Here is a 15288-nt window from a genome sequence, read left to right as displayed (position 1 = left end):
GGAAATTTTTTTTCTCAATTAAAAAAATTTATTTTGTTGCTACTTCATGACAGTAATTTTCTATTGTTATGAATTGTTATGTAAATATCTGATATGAAGATGTCTAGTATGGAGGTATTTTCTTAATTCAGGTTCTCTCCTCTTAGATGATTTTTACTTGTGTCAGGCAGACATAAAACTATCCATCACAGACACCATTCATAGAAGACATTTTGAATGGATTTATCTACAAATATTAACTCAACTCCATGACTCTACAAGAAAACTTTGAAATCTTTTGCAAGTGTGTGTAGCTGCATGAACAGGAGAACAATGAATTATGCACCTTCTTCATGCTACCAATCTGTCTCTTTGGCATCGTAGAAAGGCAAGCAAAGATTCAAAGGGGGCTTACAGAACAAAGGCTCTAACTTAACTCTAAAACAAAATAACATTCTAAAATATATAGCTTCTGGGAAATCTGGTGAGATTGTTCTAATGTCTACACATTTTTAGTTTGATAAATTGTGCCATTCTCCAAATTCCTTTCAACTATGAGTAGTAAACAAAAACATCCCTGCATGTGACTCTTCCTATGTTTTGGACACTCACCAGCACTTTGAGGGTGGAATGGCTAAGATTATTGACACTTAAACATTCCTTTCCTAAAAGTATTGAAGTACATGATATGTATCCCAAAATATGACATAGACTAAAGCAAATACATTAGTATTCGTAGCACTTCAGAATTTGTTCAGAAGTTGTGTGTGTGTGTGTGTGTGTGTATGTGTGTGTCTTGCTTTGTGTTAACAAAAGGATATCAAAAGTTGGGTGGATGAGGTATATATAACAGAAAGTTAAAGGGACTGGAGATAGTACAGTTCAGAGCCTTTTTCAGTCCTATTAAAAAGTAGAATTTATTTCTCAGAACTCATGTCTGTGCAGCTGACAAGTGCCTGTAACTCTAGATCCAGAGAACCAGATGACCTGTGTGGGCATGTAAATACATACGGCATATACCTACACAGCTAGGTATGTATACACATTGATAAAAACAAGCCTAAAGAAATAAATAAGAATACTTAAGGAAAGCATACCACAAAAGCCTGTCCAAGAGCAGAATTACATCAGTTCTAGAGACTTTTCAGACTTATTACCCTCTTTTAGGTGTCTGAGTCTTTTACTTAAACTTTCACAAGACAACTCTACTTGTTTTGGTTTGTCATTTTGTTGTTATTCGTTTTGTTTAGTTGCCTCTAACTAATGTTTCAGAAATACAAATCTGAGAAGTGAATTTAAAAATCAAATCTTCTTAAATAATCCAACCATTTTAGTAATAAGTGAGAAGCTCCAGCTCTAACTGACATGGTGTCATTGTACTGTGCACTCAAACAGCAACAAACAATTTATGTAACGGTACTCCTACTCCTATGCATAGATAAGGCGGTTAATAGCATTTCAGTGAGCTGACACCATGAAGAGAACATGTGTGGTAAGTAATGGGTTTGGAGAATTTTTTTCTTTACTTCTTTGAACAGGAAGCAGCCATGTTTGTGAAAGTCCAGAGCTGACAATTTGCTTAATCCTGTTATGCTTCTTAGACTTCTACAGCCCTTATTAGGTCAAGAATAGGTGGAAATTTTGCAGTCTGTGTTGCCCATAGAAGCAGGAAGGTCTGGCTTACCTCACTCAGAATAGTGTTTTCTATTTCCATCCATTTGTACGCAAAATTCAAGAAGTCCTTGTTTTTTATTGCTGAGTAATACTCTAATATGTATATATTCCATACTTTCTTCATCCATTCTTCCATTGAAGGGCATCTAGGTTGTTTCCAGGTTCTGGCTATTACAAACAATGCTCTATGAACATAGTTGAGCATATACTTTTGTTGTATGATAGGGCCTCTTTTGGGTATATTCCCAAGAGCGGTATTGCTGGGTCCAGGGGTAGGTTGATCCCGAATTTCCTGAGGAACCGCCACACTGCTTTCCAAAGTGGTTGCACGAGTTTGCATTCCCACCAGCAATGGATGAGTGTACCCCTTTCTCCACACAATGGCAATGGGTTTTTGATCCTATTGCACATACTGGCTTTGGGGGAGCCTAGGCAGTTTGGATGCTCAATTTACTAAACCTGGATGGAGGTGGGCGGTCCTTGGACTTCCCACAGGTCAGGGAACCCTGATTGCTCTTCAAGCAGATGAGGGAGAGGGACTTGATCCTGGGAGGGGGAGGGAAATGGGAGGCGGTGGCGGGGAGGAGGCAGAAATCCTTAATAAATAAGTAAATTAAAAAAAAAAGAAGCAGGAAGGTAAATGACACTATACAAGAAAACAAACAACAAAAATCAGCAACAACTGCACATCATTCCCTTTCAGATCTAAACTGCCAAACTTTACTTTTCCTCCCTCCTTTGCACGTGTGCTTAAGGTTCTAGAAATTTCTATTGCAGGCAGAATTCTCTGTCACTTAATTTAAGTTATATTTCCTTTGGCAATAAATTGTACAACATTTATCTTCCCCAAATCTGGAAATCCATTTTCCACTGCAGGCTTCCTTCTACTCTCTTATTATGGATTAATTTTCTCTTTTTATTACCATTTTAATAACATTTTAGAAAGGAAGGTGAGCAGTTCATGTGTTAGATGCAATGTCTTTGATCATAAGCTCCAGTAAATGTTTGTGAAATGAGATATGTAACACAACTTGCTACAACTGTGACATGGAATAACATTAAGATAATATGGAATACATTTAGTGTTGTTATATTTAATGTAAAGTTGTATATTTCAGCTTACTTGTGAAATGGTAAAGATTTTCAAAACAAGTAAAGGAATTTCATGCAAAATGCACATAAGAAAAATGCTGTATTTTCTCATTCCATTTTTATCTATTAGAGTATTTTATATATCATTTCTACAAAAATCTATGATTAATATAAGATAATATCATCCCTTCACAAGTGAATTTAGTATTCTGAATAAAGTATTTTTTTGTAGTTAGGGCAAGTTGGATAGAAGAAAATAATAAATAAGGCAACCTTTGTGTGAAAACAAACAGCAATATTTTCTGGTTAAAAGAATAGTCTTTTTAGAAATTTATATCGTTAATAGAATTTAAAATTCAGCTATAAGGTACTAACTATTGAGGTAAGATAATTTAGAATCCCACAATGTATATAATTTTAATACATTTCAAAGTCTATGAAAATGGCACTCAAGCATTTTTTGTTAAATTTGTTGAATTTAGAATACTCACTCTCTAATTTATATTATTTCAAAAAGGCAATAGTTTTCTACATAGTTTTATGTGCACTAAGCACTTTAAAGCACCTCACAGTCCAGAATCTTCTATTATTATGAGATACAAGAATGGGAACCCACTAGAGATGTTTCTGTGTAGTACCAATTTTGAGAATACAGCAAGAATGTAAATGTAGCTTTCCTGAGGCTATTATTTTGTAGATAACAAGTACCTTCCAGTCCCAACATGTTTTTCATAATAATTTAGAATTTTAAAAGCACAAGAGTGGGATGTTTGAAGACTGAAGATTTATCTGCTCTCTTCTGAGTGCATATGGGATTTAGCTTTTAGTTTTCATTCAGTCTCTTTAACCTGTTCTTGTTTACTGAGAGTCTATCATTATGTTCTGCTTCGAGATTTTCTTTTATGAATGGCTTTTATGCATTGCATGGCATGTTATTCAGTTCCACTAAATAATAAAATCTCATTAAAGAAGGCATTAAATATAGAAAGACAAAGAAATGTTATTTCAAAACTCCATTCTGCCAGCAACCATTATGGCTGCGTTCCTGAAACTACTTTTTCAACACTCATACCTAACAGGCTCACTGCTCGTCACAGAATTACTTTATTTGTAGTTCCATAATACATCAACTTCCTTTTTCCATTTTCTTTTTCATTTCCAATTTAGCAAGCAAAAGGACAACTAGCTACAGTCCAGTACAATGACTTTTTAGAATTAACACCTACCTTTCCAACCCCCTCTAATTCCGCTATACACACAGAAACACAACAACAAAACACAGAGAGGGGTAGTGAAATAATTATAGATATATACTAGTTACATTTTCTTTGCTGAGATAGAAAACTCAGATAAAAGGACCTTAAAAGAGGAATGACTTACTGTAGTTCTCAGTTAAGAGTAGAGTTCATTATGGCAGTGAAGTCACTATATCACTATATAAGGAGCTTAAACGAACTGGTCACAGTGTGCCTGTGGTCATGAAGAACAGAAAAATAAATGTTTATTCTCATATATATTCAACCTTGTATGCATCATAGGACCTTATCACATGTCATGGTGCTATTCTTATTTAGGGTGGATCATTCTATTAGGTAGCTAGATAGATATTATCAGGTTTGGATATCATTAAAGATAGACTTTCCCTCTTGTTTCTCTGGTAATGTTAAAAAGGTAAGTGCCCCTGTAGGATTTAGATAGCCATGAATTTTCCATGGAAATGTGGAAGTATGTGGACTTAGTTGAACTCTATATAGTCAAAGCTACTTCATCTGTTAAAGAATAGTATTTGCCGGGAGGTGGTGGTGCATGCCTTTAATCCCAGCACTTGGGAGGCAGAGGCAAGCGGATCTCTGTTAGTTTGAGGCCAGCTTGGTGTACAATAGCTAGTTCCAGGACAGGCTCTACAACTGCAGTGAAACCCTGTCTCAAAAAATCAAAAATAAAAATAAAAATAATAAAAAAATAGTATTTATGGTTCTACCTCTAGCCCTGAATGAACAACCATTCCAAGCTATTCCAAACATTAGACACCATAGTCTCCACCTTTTAAGCATTAATCCAACTAGACTCTTCAATCACCTTTCCAGTTTCGTCATCTCCACCCAAAGGAGGCTGATTCACATGTAAACATGCTAAGGAGAAGGTTATTTATCCCCTTATTAGATAATATGCTTATACTCCTTGGAATGTAACAATGCTCATAATTGTCAAAGAGCTGGCAAGTTTCTCTCTGGCAGGAACAAAGAACTGAACGTCCAAGAAAGACATCAAGAGACAAAGAAAGGGATATAAACAGATTTTTCATCTTTTCAGTATGAGAGAGGCCTAAGGCTGGAAATACTCTGAATGGACACTAGCTTGGCATTTTGTAGAGTCCTAATATCTTGTCTTACCCCCTATTGTTTCTACTTAGGTACCTGAGTCTGCATCTACCTGGATTTCTTTTTCTTAACATGACTTTTAGAAACAAGAAGCTGCTCCCCACTTTCATGTTCATGGTATACCTAGCTCCCCACAACTGTCCTTTACAAAGGCTCTTTTTTGGTGAAGCCACTTGCAATACTTCTGTCAGATAGCTTTGTGACAGCTGTTTTTCCTGAATCCTGACTCAGAGATGCATAATTTACTTTCTCTTCTTTCTGTCTCTTCTTTTGAATGTTGGCAGAAATTTGGGCATTTTTTTTCTGATATTCTGACTTATTTATTCACTGAAGCTCCCTCAGCTGCTCTCAGAATGCTTCTGAATTCTGAATTTGCATCTGAACCCAACTTTCTTGGGTGCCAACTTTAAAAATGGTTTTCTCTTTTTTTTCTCTATCCCTTTCTTCTAGGCATCTCTGGAGACTTCCAGCATATCTTTCCTGTTGAAATTCTATACAATTGTCATAGAGTTTCCTTCTGACTCCCTTTATATGTTCTTTTATTGATGTGATTAATAATCCAAACTATATAACTCAGATTTTCATGGAAATTTGAGACAAACCAAAAGGACACCCTAATTTCCCTGATAACATTCCCAACTCAATTAAGATAATTAAGGTACTCCTTAAAGGCAGGCTTTGAGTTGGTTTAGTATAAATAACCCTAAGAATGTACTTGGGGGGTTGCCACCTAAGCAAATCTAAATGCTGTCAAGATGTCTGTCAACAATGACTAATGAAAGGTGAATGGTATTAGAAGTAAGACTTAATAATCTCTGGCTTCATTGAAATAAAATCAATTATAATTTAAGTCTTCCATAAGAAAACTATGAAAGAAGAACTTGGAAGTCAAGAGCTATACTTTGGTAAAACTTGAAAAGGGGTAAAAAGAAAAAGAAAGACATAAAAAGAGAGGCAGAGTCTGACATGTCCCATTGCATGAAGAAACACTCTATCTTATCCCCCAAGAAGTCATATAGGCAGCACATAAGAGCGCCACTTACTCATACACCATAAGTATCACCAGTGAAATCACTGACTCAATTAGATTCACCTGTGCAGAATTGTTTCTTTGATCTGCCACTTATATTGTGCTTGGGATGAAGAGATGTCTATTCATAATTACCTAGGAAATGCCATGAAGTATTTAGGGAAGTATTAATTTAAGGTTTTAATATTTAAAATCAGGTATTAATATTGCTTCAAAAGTATAGGAGGGAGGGCTTTGGTCCAGTCTCAGAGTAATCTTCCAAACTGTTTACTCTGCCTTGGGAAGCCTTACCCTCTCTGAGAAGAGGATAGGGGGTTGGGTCAGGGAAAGTGAGGAAAGGCAAGGAAAAAGAACTGGGATTGGTATGTAAATGAGAAAGGATTGTTTTTAAAAAATAAAAAGATCTCAAAAATTTGAAAAAAAAACTGGAAATGAAGCAAATTTGTATGAAAACAAATATGTGAAATTGCTAATATTGTAATTTATAGATCTATTAATTTGTTGCAGAAGTGTTTTTAAAACAACAAAACATTTAAATGTTTTAGCATGAATAAAAATGCAAGCAATATTGTAAGTCAAAACAATAGCAGTTGATTATGACCAGCCTATTCCAACATTGTCTTGATAAGCATTGTTAATAGCACTCAGTATAGGCTAAACAAATACTATCAATGCTCTCCTGATATGAAGGCTAGAGGTTTACAGAAATAGACAAAAGAGGAAACACTTGTCAGTGACTAGAACATCTCTAGACCTTACAAGAGTTTTATAAGACTTGAAGAATTGAGAGCAACAGAAATATTGCCTGTCTAGAATGACAGAGAAAAAGAAGAGATAGCAATATCTATGTAAAATCACTTGCTCTCTCTGCCATGATCTGTGTATACAGACTTACAGAATCATGTTCTGCTCAGAATTTGTGTTCAGCATGTACATTCTTCATTCAGAGAATTTAGATAAATTCTCTGAAAGAATATTATGGTGTCTATGAAGGTAGAATCTGGAAGCACAAACTTGTGTATAAATGTACACTTGTGAGTGTATACATGTAAATGTTCATGTGTATATGCAAGTACATGTGCATGTGTGTGCTTGTGGATGCCAGAATTGAACATAACATTGGGAATCTTTCTAGATCATTTTATACTTTATTTATTTGAGACAGTATTGCTGGCTGAACTTGGAACTCTCTGATAAGTTAGATTGTCTAGCTAATGACCCCCAGGAATCCTCTTGTCTCTGTCTACCTGAAACTGAAAATTACAGGCTAATTGAAACCAAACAATAGTTTCAAAAGATTTATTTTATTATGCATGTATTACCATTTTGCCTACATGTTTGTAATGTATGCCACATGGGTACCCAGTTCTCAACTAGGCCCGAGTGGTGCCTCAGATCCCCAGAACCTGGGCATCTAGTGTTTGTGAGCTTCCATGTGGGTATTCAGAATGGAACCTGCATCTTAGGGAAAAGCAGCCAGTACTCAACTACTGAGCCTTTTCTCACCCCTACTCCCCAATACACATTGCTTTTAACCTATTCTGCTCAGTAGTTCATACTAAATTCTTACCCCCCCCCAAAAAAAAACTCTGTAGAATTTTCAAAATTCTGGAACAAGACTACAGTAATACCATTTTGAAATTTGTACAATTTAATTTTTTTTCAAATATGCCAGAATCATAAAAATAAAATTAAATTAAAAATGAGTTACTGTCAAGTTGATGAGCAATTTCATTTGTGTTTAACAACTTAAGTTAAAATACTGTTTTAAATTCTGATCTATAGAATTGTTATTATGATACTTCATGACTTTAAAATAAGCAACTCAAATTTGTGGAGAGATTTTGTGTTTTAAATTTTGTTGATTTAAATTTAAATTTAAATGATTGAAATAATTATTTCTGACTAAAACTGCATTTCTATTATTTTCTGTTTAATTATAAAAATACATGGATTGAAAGAAATCTTTGATTTCCTCATTTGTATTACAATTCAGTTTTATTTAATAAAGAACATCTGTATTAGCAATGCATTCTCTCTACTTTCTTACAAAACCAACTGACCTTACACTTATCTTTTCTCCTCCAAAACAAGGTTTTTACATATTTTGGGGAAATGAATATTCTTCATTACTAAAATTAATCATAAAAGTGCATTAACACAATAACAAACCTGACCTGATTTTTAGAAATATGAGTTACCTCAGTAAACGTCCCAAGAAATGGGCATCAATTGGACGTGTTCACCTTCTTGGCAGCATTCTCATAATACAATGTTCTCTTTTCTCCATTCAACACTCTACTTCCCGTGCTGTTAAATTACATTCGAATCACTGAAGTGTTTATGAATCAGCATTACTTTAAGTGGTTCTATCTTCACTAGCATTACTTTTAACTGCGGGAGAGTTTCAGTGAGGAGAAAGATAATAGTTGAAATTGAGTCAAGAGCTGCCGCTCTGAGTGATTAACCCTATTTCTTTACAGTCTACTGCCCTTTCACTTTAGTTCCTGATGGGTTCACTCCCAATAAAGTACTTGCATACCTAAGTGTACTAGCTCAGAATAAGTGCTACATTTCTTTAGGATTTCTTAAGATATAATGAATAAAGACAGAACATGCAATTTTTTTAAAGGTGTCAGACCCTTTGGAAGTAGAGTTATAGATAGGTTTAAGGTACCACGTACATGCTGGGAATTGAAACCTGGTCCTCTGGAAGAGAAGCGAGTGCTTGTAACCATTAATCCATCTCCCCAGGCCTTCAGGAAAAAATTTCTGTGTAGAAGGATGTTGACTTATTTGTGCATATTTCTAGAAGTGGCATAGCTGGATATCCATTGATATCCATTGAAGAGAAGGGATTGGAAGAATTCTAAAAGTCAGAATATCAATAGCCTATGGTAAAACTATCTCCTAGAAATTACAGCATAGAAAGACAAGACAATGGAAATATCAATGAACATATTATATGAAAAGGAGAAAACTTTGCAGGAATCTATGCCTAGACAAAGAACTAAAGGCAGCTAATAATTTCTGGGATAAGGAGAATTAGCTTCTCCCAGGGATGATCCACATTAATGGTTGTCCAATACAGAGTGATCAATCTTGAAACCATGTACACACAAACAACAAAAAACAAATTCCACACATTTTCTTCACAGATTTATATATAAATCAACACAAATTTTTATGTATATAGTAACATTTAAAGAATAAATCAAAGAAAAGCTATCATCTTGAAGGTGGAGTGGAGGCATGGAAACTGTTTGGAAAAAAATAGGGAAGAGGAGGAAAGTCATGTAGTTCTAATTCAATTAAATTATGTTGAAAATTATTATCTAATACTATTGAGGTTTCTCTGTCTTCCATTTATATGGTCATTAAAACCATCAGAATTGAATCATTTCAATAATTTTGGGTTGGCTTATGTCTTGAATCTATGCATTTATAGTCCTGATATTTAGTATTGTATGACTTCTTTTTTATTTTGAAATAAAATAAAATAAAAGTACCATTCTGAGAAAATCATTTTGTTTCTATAATATTCAATACCTTATTTCACACTGGGCTTAGTCAAACTTAATTTCTACAATTTTACATACAATATTTATCTATTTTCCATTTATCATTGCATATCTTGTTTTTGTCATTGTAGTTTAATTTTTGTTAACTCTAGTTTTTTTATATTCATGGGTTTTTTGTTTGTTTTCTATGAATATAGATAGGCTGTTACAAAAGTTGTGTCTGAGATCATTTTGTAAAATAACAAGGAAAAGGCAATAACTTAGGAAATATGGAATACATATTATATGTGACTAATATGCCGTTATGATTTTAAAATGACAGCAATAAATATGTAAGAGAGATTTACTTAATTATTTGTGTTTTATTCACAGTTCCATGGTCAGTTAACAGTGCATAAAATTAGAAGAAATATTATCATTGATGAGCACAGAGTTGATTAATTTAACTAACTATGATTTGTATATAAGTATTATGTGATCTCACTAGAATGTGCCATGGATTAATGCTGCTTTCACGGAAGTAGAAATGGTAGCTACTGCAAACAGTGTTAGCAGCACTGCGAAGATACTTGTCAACTGAAGCAATCACCAGTTCAGTTGATCGGATAAGTCAGGTCAAGAGAGCCATTGTGCAGCACGATGAATGCTTCTAACCAAGAAATAATAATCATGTGTGATATAATCTATATACTAATAAGGTATCACCATCGTAAGATATAAATTTATAAATATATTTCAAAACAGTACTTACAGCTGGAAAACACACAATTTATGTCAATAAAAGAATAAAATTTGAAACTAAGTAAATCCTGTTTCAAACAGGTACTTTGCTAAACTTTAATACCACAAATTCATCTTTGTGTGTTTATGCAACACGGTGATTTTTTTCTACTTTTCGTCATTAATGCTTTTTATTAATATATGGAAGGCATGTGATAAGATCCAAGGCATAGAAACAAAATTGAAATATCTTTTCTATAGGGCCATTTCAAATTGATTCCGTGTTTGTGTGTGTGTGTGTGTGTGTGTGTGTGTGTGTGTGTGCGTGTGTGTCTGTGTATTCTGCTGTTGTTTTTGTTATTTTTATAAACAAGTTCATGCTTGGAATTCTTCTGCCTCATATTTGTAATACATGGACATAGAATATCTCTTTAGTCCTTCCCTACATTAGGCACATAGCGAACTTTAACAAATCATGCCACACTGTGAAAGTGTAAAAACTAATTTATACTCTCAGCAGTCGGTGCCCAAAAACACATGAGGCTCTTAAATTTGTATCAATTAAATGAAGGTAAAATTATTCTTCAATGTAATTTTGGATTATCCTAACAGTTAATAAAATTAGTCATCTAGAGGCTGAGATGATAGAAAAGGCAAAGTATGAGGACTTAAGACAGGATCCTGAGCACTCCCTTTAGAACCTGGACCTGGTGCTGCCCTTTAAACCTAGCAATGAGGTTGTATATTTCCTATTTCAACTGTTTTGTAGCTTTATCTACAAATTTATCTACAAATCTAGCAATATTCCTTGCTTCATAAATTTTTGAGAGTTACAACATTTTTTAAGCTGTTTATACTAAATCATAAACCAGTGAAAGACAAGAAAACGACTCCACGTCAATGTAGTATGATAAACACCCAATGAATGGCTTTACCTGGGCTACTTACAGAATCCTGGACAACTTAAAAGAGTCTTTACCTCATGAATTTTTAACTGTTTAAACTGAGGAGCAGGTTTTACACCACTTCTTGAGCCCATCTCACTTCTCTAGGGAATCTGGGGCATCTAAGAAGTGGATATTGTAAAGGTCTTTCTCAACTGGTCACAACTGGTCGGTTTTGAAGACACACACTGCCATGATTAGAGTTCTAGGCCCCTTGCTCCCTTACAATGTCTGTGACTTGTCATGGTTTTCTTTACAAAAGAATCACTTAAAAAATGCTGTTTGGAGTAGAATCAAAACTCAGTGCCATTGTCCTTGGCTTCTCAGTCAGCCCTCTCTGCCAGTCACATTCAGAGAGTCCAGCTTGATCACATGCTCCATCAGTCCCAGTCCAGCTGGCCTTGTTGAGCTCCCATTAGATCAGTCCCCTTGTCTCAGTGGGTAGAATGGCCTTGTGGGAGACTGGTCTGTGTGGATGCTCACCTTTCTGGACCTGGATGGAGTGGGGAGGACCTTGGATTTCCCACAAGGCTGGAAACCCTGACTGCTCTTGGGATTGGAAGGGGAGGGGGAGATGGAGTGGGGGGGAGGGGAGGAGGTAGAAATTTTTAATAAATAAATAAATTTTTAAAAAAAGGAAAAAAATGCTTTTTGGGGCTGGAGAGAAGGCTCAGCCATTAAAGGCTATGCTCACAACCAAAAGTTGCAATTTGACACAGTGAACTATAATTATTTCTGTAAACTGTTAAAGACTTTCTGTATCTGATGTAGGAAACACTTTGGTAGCGCCTGAAAATTGTGTTTTACATGAACTTTAGGTAAACGAATATGACCAGGTTATCACACACATGAACTTATGTGGGTTTTTCTGATTTTTAAAGTTCCTCTTTCATATATATTATACAGGTTTTTTTGAAACTGGTATTTTATGTAGTGACATATATATGTATATGTATATATATATACATATACATATATATGTATACAGTCTTAGAACAGTCTGTTTCTCTGTTCAAGGAAATACTAAAATCACTAGCATTGCTAAGGCCACTACCTTCCCTTATATTTTTCAATAAAAAGTGGCCTTCTGCTGTCTGCTGTTTCACTCACCAATATGCCCAGGTTTTCTAGTTCCACACATGTAGTTATATATGACCTAATGTTATTCTTGTCAGCTTTTTAATTTTTTTTGAGATGATAAGTTTCTGGAATATTTATATTCACTTTTTAAAATAAATTATGAATGTGTTTATTTCAGAGAAAAATGACATTTATTGGACTTATATTGTTAAAAATATGGATTACCCTTAAAGAAATTAATGTATTTTCTTTAAAAAAAGTTTCCATCTGTGATGTTCTATAAAGCATTTGACCAAAGTTATACTTATGTGTTAAATATAATTATAAGTATATATTAGATAATATAAAATGCATATTATATTTATAATATGTAATTATATACACCATATTTAATTATATATAGTATAATTATATTCTTATTCAATCCAAAAATTGAACTGTACATTCTGTAAGTGCATTTTTAAAAAATGCCATTTTTTATTGTGGTTCTATAATGACTTCTTCTCTTTAGGTTGCTATATACAGAATTTTACATGGGAAGGAGAAATACCTACTGAGACGTAGTGCTTTTTAAAACCCCATTCCAATCCAATTCTTATACCTATTTAGAACTACATTTCATTGAGAAAAAAATGAATTTTTCAAGACATACCAATTTTGTTCCAACAACTAATACATATTTTGGGGATGAATAGGAGTCAGAAACAGATGCTCTTGTTGACCATAAGATAATATATACTTAATTATGGAAAAAGGAAGAGGGGGAATACAGTCTAATGAATGAGCGTCACCACAATATTCTGAAAAGCACTCTGTGTGCAACAGTAATATAGATGCTTATCAGTATTTGGAAGGGAAAAATAGCATCTCTGAACAAGTAATTGTCCACCTGAGCATAGGCTAATGTGATGACCTCACTGGTTAAAAGTGACTAGGGCTTATTAGTCAAAATGAAGACTTTTCATGTTCTTAATTCATCCAATCATAATATGCTTGTAAGATTTCTTCCAATGCTTGGCTTGTCCTCTCAAATTAAGCTTACATGGATTGTACTATTTCATCATGCTCTGTGATTTTCACGGATATTTTATTAAGGAGAATTAGGAGGCAAGCACAAAAGCTGAGTATTTTACTCTTTGAATCCCTATTTCTTGACATATTGACAAAAATTTCAGTATTACTATGTGTTGATGCTGCCAGGCTATTATGAATTTAAGACTTTGTCATTTGAGAATGGATGATACATACACACTCTTAAAATAGTATGTTAAAGAGAAATGTAATGCCCATTCTATGCACCTTTTAGTGATAATTTTATTTAATTTTATTTTTTTAAAAACTATCTTTTCTCATTTTACATACCAAGACTAGTTCCCACTCTCTCCCCTCTTCCTGTTCCCTTCACTTTCCCCCACAGCCCACTCCCCCATTCGCTCATCAGAGAGGGTAAGTTTTTACATGCTGAGTTAACAAATTCTACCATATTGCTTTGAGGAAGGATCAAGCCCCTCCTCACTATATCTATGCTGAGAAATGTATCCATTCAAAGAGAATGGGTTCCAAAATACCAGTACAAGCTATAGGGATAAATCATGGTTCTACTGCCTGTGGCCCAACAGTCTGCCCCAGCTATATTTACTCCTTGTCACCCATATTCAGAGGACCTTGTTTGGTCCTATGATCGTTCCTTCCCTGTGCTGCTGCAGTTAGTGGGCTCCCATTAGCTCAGGTAAGCAGTATCAGTGGGTGTCCCCATCATGATCTTCACCTGTTTGCTTGTATTTTTACTCCTCCCACTCTTGCTGGACTTTGGGAGCTCAGTCCAGTGCTCCACTGTCAATCTTTGCCTCTGCTTCCATCAGTTGCTGGATGAAGGGTTCTAGGATGACATTTAAGATAGTCATTTATCTGACTACTGGCCATGGTCAGTTAAGACACCCTCTCCATTATTGCTTGAGGTCTTAACTGGGGTCGTCCTTGAGGATTCCTGAGACTTTCTCTAGTGCCAGGTTTCTTCTAGCCCCATAATGGCCTCCTCAATCAAGATATCTTTCCTTGTTCTCCATCTTGAATATTTCCCCCATCTCAACTATCCTATTTCCTCAAGTTTTCCTACCCTCTCATCTTCTCCCCTCCTCCTCCCATTCCACCCTCCCTTCTCCTCCCATTCCCATGCTCCAAATTTTCTCAAGAGATCTTTTCTATTTTCCCTTCCCAGGGGGGATCTATATATGTTTTTCTTGTGGTTCTCCTTTTTACTTAGCTTGTTTGTGGTCGTGAACTATAGGCTATTTATTCTTTGCTTTACAGCTCATATCCACTTATGAGTTAAGTACATACCATAATCATTTTTTTTTGTGTATGGGTTACCTTACTCAAGATGTTTTTTTTCTAGTTCCATCCAATTGCATGCAAGTTTCAAGATGTCATTGTTTTTAATGCTGAGTAGTACTCCATTGTGTAAATGTACCACATTTTCTTTATCCATACTTTTGTTGAGGGGCATCTAGGTTGTTTCCAGGTTTTGGCTAGTGCAAATAATGCTGCTATGAACATAGAACAAATGCATTAAAAATAATGATTGCTGTAATTTTTATGATTATTCTAATCTTTAATATAAACCAGGCACTGAATTTTTCCTGTGCAAAGTACAGACTTACAGCAATGTCAGCCTGAAAAGCTAAAAACATTTACTGGAAAGAAAAACAGCTCTACCTAAAACTATGAGTCATTTATTAAGATACAAGTGGGATGAACTCATTTCTATTAAAAACACCATTGCTTGTTGGCTTGTGTTATTAGTTATATCTTTCTTGTATTCACTGCATTATTTCCAATTGGCAAGTCCTCGGCTGACTGTCTTCTTT

This window comes from Microtus ochrogaster, chromosome 6 (genome assembly GCF_000317375.1).
Source record: "Microtus ochrogaster isolate Prairie Vole_2 chromosome 6, MicOch1.0, whole genome shotgun sequence".
Lineage (NCBI taxonomy): Eukaryota > Metazoa > Chordata > Mammalia > Rodentia > Cricetidae > Microtus > Microtus ochrogaster.
This window is presented reverse-complemented; position numbering follows the sequence as displayed.